We start from the raw sequence: 9912 nt of genomic DNA, 5'->3' as shown, positions 1-9912 counted from the left end.
GGTGGCACGTTGCACAAAGAGCGGAAAAATGTGAGACAACACGGTAGATATCACACCAGTGATTTTACCCAAGTTCGGGCTGCCGTGAGGCGTAAAACCCTACTCCTGCTTTGGTGGATTGATGTGGAAACAATGGTGGTGAACGCAACTCGCTTGCCCGGTAGGGTTGCCTTAGGGCGAGAGGGCTACATGCTTATGAGTGTGTGGGTGTCTAAATTCTCCAACCGAGGGTCCAACCCCCTCTACAGTTGCCTTGGGCCTCATTTTGTAGATAGAAGGGGTTACCACAGTGGCAAATAAGTCATTACGCACTGATTAGATAGCAAATATTGCTATCATACCTAACTTTGCAGGCTGACAGAGCGCATTAAATGCACCGCTCAATGTCACATCACAGCTGGCCTAGCAGGGGCTGCCGGGCTATTTTGTCAGCTTTGCACCTGCTCGCTTCACACGTCGCAGACGGGTGTCACATGTACGGGTGAGTGGGTGGTTCCGATAGGTGGTGCTATCGTACATCCACGCTGATGGAGACTTCAACCCATGAAGGGTAACGTCTGCGCGGGTCAACGAGGGCTCCACCCACGAAGAGTCCATGAAGAAGCAACCTTGCCTGTTCCACCATGGCCATCGCCCACGAAGGACTTTCATTACTCGGGTAGATCTTCACGAAGTAGGCGATGTCCATTCCCTTACAAGCTTCTTGGTTCAACTCCACAACTTGACAGAGGCTCCGAAGTGACACCAAACAAATCTAGGAGACACCACTCTACAAAAGGTAATAGATGGTGTGTTGATGATGAACTCCTTGCTCTTGTGCTTTAAATGATACTCTCCCCAACAATCAACTCTCTCTCACAGATTTTGACATGGTCGAAAGATGATTTGAGTGAAAAGCAACTTGGGGAAGGATATAAATGAAGATTCTTGTGGTAGGATTGGAATATCTTGATCTCAACACATGAGTAGGTGGTTCTCCCTCAGAAAATGTATGGTGGAAGTGCAGGCATGTTCTAAAGGCTCTATATCATATGGAGAAGGGGGTGGAGGGGTATATATAGCCTCCATAGAAAATCTAACTATTACACACATTTGACCAATCTCGGTGAGACAGAATGGGTAAACTCGGTGAGACCGATTAGTTCAAAATGTGAACATTAGGAATCTCGGTGGGACCGACTAGAACAACTCAGTGGGACCGATGTGCTAGGGCTTAGGGCAAACCGCATCTCAGTGGCGCCTATTGCATTAACTCGCTGAGACCAAAGTGAAGCAATAGGGAAACAGATAATTGGTCAAGCCATCTCAGTGAGACCAATTGCAATTTCGGTGAGTCCGAAATAATGGCAACTGATAACGGTGAGTTGGCAAGGCCATCTCAGTACGACCGAGATCTGTATCGGTGAGACCAAACTGTTAGGGTTTCTGGCTGTGGCTCTCTCATAGGAACTTGGTGGCGCCGGGTAGGAAATATCGGTGGGCCGAGTTGAAGTTTAGGGTTTTGACATATTCGGATGGAGAAGGTGGTTTAGGGTTTGGGAGCAATATCACTAAGCATTTGCGCAAGCAAGCCATTAAGCAACACCTCATCCCTTTTTAATAGTATTGGATTTCCTATGGACTCAATGTGATCTTGGATCACTAAAATAGAAATCAAGAGTCTTGAGATTTTAGCCAATGCATGTCCTTAGCATTTTGAGGGGTCCACATCTCTAGTCCATGCCATGCCATTCATTGAACTTCCTAAAATATTTATCTTGAATGGATATTAGTTCAATGAGATATATGTTGTTATGAATTACCAAAACCACCCATGGATTAGTTGCACTTTTAGAGTGCTTGTGACAAAGGTTAGTGAAAACAATCGTAAATGGTTGCAAGAGACAGGGAGGGTGATATCGAGAGCATGTGTGCAATAAAGACATCTCAAGAGAGAGAGTGTGTGAGAATGTGTGAGAGACCCCCCATGGATATACAATGTGTGCACGTATGTGTGAGAGAGAAAGTTAGTGGTTGTGTAAGGAGGGGACTATGGAGAGTGAATCTACACGTAAAAGGCTGATGTACACATCGATTAAAAATATAAATTGTATCCAAATATTAGGATGGGATCATGATATTTGCAATTCTCCTAAGGAACAATCATTGATCCATGAGACATTCATATTCTATCGAATTTGAGCATGTCTATGTTATTATTTGACATAATTGATCCGTATCGTCAATATTTTGATGCCCACACAATGCATCGCTTTAGCAATTCAATTATAAACGTGAGTGTAGTTCATGTTGTGTGTGAAAAGCACATTATACGTACAGAATTTACACAATGAACATTGTAAATATCTAGGTAGGAACTAGCATACATTTGAATTCAATTTAAGGTGGTTTAAAAAAATCAAATTTAATATGAAGTCCATTCAACTATTTGAATTCGAGATCATGGCATTTGTAAATCTTACCTAAATTAAGGGGGCACCAAGCTTTGATCCGCTTTTGTAGAAAATAGCATATATAGTCGTGTACAAAATAGATTCAAATTTACTCCTCCATTCCAAAATAATCGTAGTTATAGGATTTTCAAGAGTTAAAATGTCAAAAAATAAGCGCATAATTTAATGACGTTTTCAAGCATACAAGGTGAAGTTTAACGTTTTCTATTGAGGTCAAACCTCAAAGTTCAAGAGTACGCTAAACGTGAATGCTTCTATTTCAAAATTTCAAATGAAGCGCCAAAAGAGCCTCTACTTGCCCGAAACCGTGCGAGACCAATGTTTGGTAGAAGGAAATTACTTTTCTAACTCCGACCCGTGAAACCTACCGTCCTGATGTCTGAAGGTCTATACCGGGGTAGGTTTGTAACTTCATCTAGACGCCATGCAATCGCCTCTGAAAAACATTCATACAAAGTGGCCGCCTAAACAAACATGTGCTTGGCCGAAATCACACCCGCCCATTATTTGGGACACCTGGGATTACCGCCCCACCCCTGTCCCATAGTTGGTCCAAAATTTAAGAGGGCGTAAAGTTTGTGCTTCCCCAAATTTCAAACAAGCGCGTCCCATCTGTTCAGAAAAATCAAGCACGCCCCAGCCCGAAACATGGTTCCCCCTTAGCTCCCCCCGCCCCCCCTCTGATTCCCCATTCATACACAGTCGGTGCCAAAACTACCTCTCCACGAGCTGCTAAACCCCGGCGTCCTCCTTCCGCCACCCATCCCAGCCATCAACCGCCGCCCTCCTCCATCATGCCGGAGCCGATACCCTGACGTCGTCGTCCACCGCAACCGCAACCGCAACGCCCTCCATGGCTAGTAGTTGAAGGCGAGGCCAAGCTGCCTCCAGGACGCTGACGTGTGCCATACCCGAGCCAGTTCAACCATGCTGTCCTCCGCCTCACCGTTACCGCTCCAACATCGCCACCATCCACTGCATAGGAGTTGTTTCCACTTCGCCGTCCTTCACCGTCTCGGATCTGCTTCCCCTCCACCGACCGACAACCACTGCAACATAGTCCACAATTTGGCCACGTGTTCGACCAAGGCTCCACCCTCCTCGACAACATCGGTTCCCCTGGTGAAAAGAAGAAAATCACCGCGAAATTAGGAGGATACAACACTGGCAACCGGAACTGGTACTCCTCTTCCTTTATTCATGCAAATCTTACATGTCTGTTTGCACAATATTCATCCCACAGAAGACACTAGTTGACTGCTTCTTCCTGCACCTTCTTCCTGATACTAGATCTTCCTAGTTTCTCGTCCTATACTATTTCACCTTGCTGGAGGTTTGTCACCCCATGGATTTCAATTCTTGGTCATTTGATTCCCAATTAAAGGAAGCATTCCCTGGCGTAATAGGCACTAGCCCACCTGTTATGCTAGGGAAGCAGCGCCTCGGTGTTTATCTTAGGGGTCTGTGGGACCTAGGATCTACTAGCACCCGATCTGGAGGTCGGCCGGGCTTAATGGGATGGTCAAGGGTGCTGCCAAGCACGACAGTGTGGTGTGAGCTCGAGGGGAGGGTGGGGCGGTGGAGGCAGGGGTCCGGGCCAGTCGTTGCTGGCGGTTGAAGAAAGATCGTCAACAGTGACTAGCGGCAGGTAGACGAAGGTCATCTTCCCATTCCTTTTAGATCGGATGGTTCGGAAAAAATCGACTGACCTATTTATTTCCAGTTGACTATTATTTTGATAGGACCACATGTGGTGGTGTGCTGGAGGAGCACCTGCATTTCCCGGCTATCCCTGTGCTCATTTATTACAAAATTGTACGGAGTATAATCTAATTTACTTTGCCATGCAATGTTGTAGAGCTATCATATGTCTCTTGTCATTTTTTTCCAGCCAACTGCTATTTGCTACTTTTATAGTGCACTAGTTCTGCACACACTTCACCCATACTCTCACTATTGTTTTTTTATGCATGGGTATTTCAGTCTCTGCCAAACTATGGATAGAGACACGAAAGAAAAGAGAGAATTCGCTCCAGCTTTGTACATGCGTAGGCAAGATATGTTTCAGCACTTTAAAGGGTGCACTGTCAACAGATGGAGACTGTAAACATATCTCTAGAGTTGATGATCTCGCTCGCCATGAACCAGCTTCCCAGGTGCTTGCTTTACCTTCGCGGTGTCATATGTGGTTGCATGTTGCATATGGTGTCTAGGTTGTATTCAGAAGGCCGAATTCGGTCTATATTAAGATAAGGAAAGATATTTTTTACATGAACCACCATCCGGGAGTACCAAAAGCCAAATAGGTAGTCAGGGCCATGGACAAGCCAGTGACAAGCACAGCACAGACAGGCATCACCTGCAATCCAACTAAAAAGCCATGATGGTGGCAAAGCATCCCACCTCCCACCAGGCTCTCGGGTCCTCGATGATCCTGCACACCACTCCAGCCGGGTGTCTAGCTTGTATTGCTTCCAATTTGGTTAAATTGCATCTACTTAGCTTACACATTATACCTTTGAATATTACATGCCTTCCTGTTTTTGCACATACTACTGTATCTGTCTATTAACCATGTTCTTACATCAAACTAATGTTCTTGTGTATCCCTCATCAATCACTTATGATGAGACAGTCAGGCCCATTGATTACTGTGAGAAAAGATCCTCTTTTAAATAATACAGTGTCAGCCTCCCCACATGATTCACAAGAAACAACAATGCTAGATGAATATAGTCAACGTAGCCCTGTAGTTAATGATCGCATTTCCCCTACATCACCATCGCATGTGCCTGCTCTAACTTGGTAGTGTGATATCTGGTTGCATGTTGCATATGGTGTAGATTGTAATTATTCCAATCTGGTTAAATTACATGTGCAATTCTTCTTAGTTTATACATTATACCTGTTAATGTGACATGCCTTCCTATTTTTGGTACACAATACTTCTGTCTATTAAGCATGTCCTCTCATAAAACTACTATTTTTTTGTATCCCGCATCAATCAATTATGACGAGACACCTTTAGTACATGCGGTGTGATATTGGTTTCATATTTCATATGATTTATAGCATGAACTGCTTCTAATTTTTTGAAATGCTATTTATGATGGGATGCTTTTAACTTGGCAGAGTCATATTGGTTGCATCTTTCATGTGGTGTCTAGCTTCCATTGCTTCTAATTTGTTGAAATGGCTTCTGCTTAGTTTACACAAATAGTTGTGAATATGCCATGCTCTCCTGTTTTTCGTACATATTCCATCCTCGTATCATGTGTTTGCCTTACATCAAGTTAGTGATTCTCAGTATCATGCATGAATGAGTTCTGAACAGTGAATTTTATTAATTTTTCTTGTCGGTTTTACTTGATAATGCAAAATCAATAAAGCAGAAGGAAATTATCAAGGCAGTGGATAAAGGTGCTCCTTCCAACCAACTGAAATGGAGGGCCTCTACATACTCTACTCCGCCATCCCCCCAATAATATTTGCAAGACAACACATGCATAGACACTCAACGCAGATATGTTGATGATGAGCACGTCTCCCCTAGTCCACCATCACAGGTGCTCCCTCTAACTTGGCACTATTATATGTGGTTGCATGTTATGTATGATGTCTAGCTTGTATTGCTTCTAGTTTTTTGTTGAATTCCATCTGCTTACTTTACACATTATACTTGTGAATAAGACATGTGTTCCTGTTTCTAGAACAAACAATATCTATCTATCACACCCTGTTCTTACATCAAAGTACTACTGTTGTGTAACCTGCAACAATCACTTATCATCAGACACGTTTAACTTGGGAGTGGGATATAGGTTACATCTCGCATTCTTTTCTAGCTTGTACTACTTCTAATTTGTTGAAATGGCACTTATGTTGAGACAATTTTAACTTGGTAGAGTGATATTCGTTGCATCTTTCATATGGTGTCTAGCTTTCATTGCTTCTAAATTGTTGAAATGCCTTCTTCTTAGTTTACACATCATAGCTTTGAATATACAACGATTTCCTTTTTTCTTACACATTCAATCATCCTATCATGCGGTCGCCTTACATTAAAGTAGTCCTCATCCACATCCTGCATCAATGAGTTTTGAAAAGAGAATTTTTATTCATTTTTCTTGTGGGTTTGACTTGACAAGGCAGTAAAATTAATTAAGAGGAAGGAAAAAATTAAGGCAGGGACTAATGGCAGTCTTCCAGCGAAACGGCATCCCAGGTGCTTTCTCTAGCTTGGAAGTGTGATATTGTCTTGCATGTTGCATACGGTGTCTGGCTTGTATTGCTTCTAATTTGTTGAAATGGCTTCTCCATAGTTTACACAAATAGTTGTGAATATGCCATGCCATCTGTTTTTCATACATATTCAATCCTCCTATCTTGTGTTTGCCTTACATCAAGGTAGCGATTGTCAGGATCATGCACGAATTAGTTCTGAAGAGTGAATTTTATTGCTTTTTCATGTCGGTTTTACTTGACAATGCAAAATCAATAAAGCGAAAGGAAATTAGCAACACAGAGGATAAAGGTGCACCTTCCAACCAACTAAAATGGAGGGCCTCTATAGATACCCCACAATCCCCCAACAAGATTTGGAAGGCAACACATGCATATATACTCAACGTAGCCGCGTTGATGATGCGCACATCTCCCCTAGTCCACCATCATAGGTGCTCCCTCTAACATTATACTATTATATGTGGATGCATGTTATGTATGATGTGTAGCTTGTATTGCTTCTAATTTTTTTGAATTCCGTTGGCTTACTTTACACATTATACTTGTGAATAAGACACGTGTTCCTGTTTCTAGAACATACAATATATGTCTATCACAACATGTTCTTACATCGAAGTACTATCACTACTGTAGGATGCTCCATGCGACACTAAGATCAGAGGCCCTTTGACAAAACTGTGTGCAATGGATTAATCGCAAACGGTGATGTAAAAAACGTCAAAAAAGATGCAAAACGTTTGCGATGAAGGATACATCAAACAAAGTTCAGATTTAAGTTGCGTGTGCGATGCGGGGCATATGGTTTAGTTCAATGAATTGTTTGGGATGGTGCAGAACAAAAGAAACGGGCAGCCAGATGAATCCGTGTGCGATATACAGCATACAGTTCACTTGGATAAACTCTTTGTGATGAGGCGGAACAACGGAAACGGGCAGCCAGATGAAGGTGTGTGCGATATACAACATACAATTCACTCGGATGAACTGTTTGCGTTGAGCCAAGAGAACAGAAACAGCTCAACTTTACAAGATGTGTGTGATACACAGCAAACAGGTCTATAATCGGAAATGTGTGGGAAGACCGATAACAACACATATAATTTCTGTTAACAAGTTGTGTGTGTTGTAAGCAAACGATTGCTGGTATACAATTGTCAGTGATTGATGAAATCATCATCGACAGGTTCCATTGTTTAGTCCGTTTGTGATGTGATTTGCTCTGTCCGCACAACATCTTTGCCCTGTCAACAGAGCATCAACATATATACTTAAAAAAACATCATTGCATAACCAAATTAAGCATACAATTACACAAGTGACTACACACATAACATTTCCACACACCAAAGTAAGCAATTACATGCATACTAGAATAGGAAAAACGAGGATCTAATCATCTACTTGTTGCAGCGACGCTTGTCATTGCTCTGCTTCCGGCTGGATCCCTGTTCATTTTGGGGAAGGAGGCACTTCCTCATGTCAACGATCCACCTGTACATCTCGTAGCTCATGTACGCCTCCTTGGCCATATACACGACGTGAGCTTTGTCAAGTTTCTCCATACAGGCCGAGTGCCAGGCACAATTGTCCTTGTTGGAGGGATCCTTCATGTCCTTGTAGGCATCGATGATGGCCTCGGCAAGGTGAACTAGTGAGTCCTTCTAATGCTTGTTGCTACCCCATGTCTTGTATTGGCCCTAGATGTCGACAAGATTTTAGCAGACGATGCCCGAATTCTAAAGCACCTTTACATCGTTGGTGATGTCCACCATAGCGAACATGTAGTTGGGCTATTGACAAACCTGGCGAAACACTCACAAGGCCTTGTGGGCATGCAACAGTGGTAGACGAGGATGTGATTGCACATGCATATTTGGACGACAGCGACCTTGGGACGAGACCCGTCACAAGAACGGGTGTACTCGAGGTCGAACCCGACCACCTCGTACTTCTCCTCGGCAAGCAACAACTCTATGATGTGGATGGAGTGCTCCACCCAGACCGGGTTGTTGGTGTACACCATTGAGAGCTCCGTGAACCTTGTGTGGGTGTCCACCATGGCATGCATGGTGAACTGTTGCTCATCGTTGGCAGCCGCTCGGAGCGCCATTGGAGCCACACATGATACCCTCTAAGAATTTTTAGTGGTGGGTGTGCTTCTTGCAATGGTGGGGCGTGATCGGATGGTTGAAGAGATACAAGGGTTAAATAGCCGCTGTAATAAATGGGGCCTGGCCGACCTGTAATCGTCACGTCCTATCACTATATTCATAGCGGACGATTCTAGTGCATTCTTGAAAACACCGCGATGCACGTGTTTCACTTGACTACGCGTGGGCTCGAAGAGGCGCCAAATGTATCGTCGGTGAGCCTGTTCCTGCGCTACCGCGCAGTTTACAGCGCAAGATTCCTACCTGACTAGTTTCGCCACACATCAGCTAGAAGAGGGAAAAATTGTGGGCGTTTATTGGCAAAAAGCTTTGTAAAAATGAAGTGTGTGGAATGAATTCAGTGCTAAGTTTACCCATGGGTGGTGAGTTCAAAGTTACACAGAAGGGTGATGATGGACACTCAAGTGTGGTAATTAATTCAACGCTCTACAGGGCACACGGTTGAAGAAACCAACTATGTGCAATAATGTCGAAGATCATAGTTGAGTTAGCTGTACAGATTGTGTCCTATTAGATCGACAAGGTAAACAGATTCGAGAATGGTTAATAGAATCTAAGTCCATTGCATATTAAGGTCAAAATATATAGTGCTACCATTATACGAGTCTCATACGATGCTATTTCAATGATTGTACCACAAAAGCACGAAATATTACAAGGTTCAAATTCCAGAGTTATATGGCTCAAATTCAAAGATTACAAAGTTCAAACTTATATTAGAAATGAAATTCAGGCCATCAGCTGCAAACGCTCGCGCTGATCCGCTGAACGTGGATATAAGAGAGGTTCAAAATAATATTACCACTTGTAAGGCTGGTTTTGAAACCTCATAATTTTTGCAAGGGGGTCAGCCATTGAGAAGTCATGTATGGGGTTAACATGGTGACTTCCGATTACTCTGTCATCTGAAGTTCCAAAATGAAATTCAGCATTTTTGGAGCCTATTCCATTCTGCCGCAGCCGCCGGCGCTGATTAACAAACCATTCATTTTTGCAAAATAAATGTAGGGCAACCCTCATTACCCTCAGCACCCTTGCTCTGA

Source organism: Triticum urartu, chromosome 4 (assembly GCF_003073215.2).
Source record: "Triticum urartu cultivar G1812 chromosome 4, Tu2.1, whole genome shotgun sequence".
NCBI classification, from domain to species: Eukaryota; Viridiplantae; Streptophyta; class Magnoliopsida; order Poales; family Poaceae; genus Triticum; species Triticum urartu.
Note: the sequence above shows the minus strand (reverse complement) of the source record.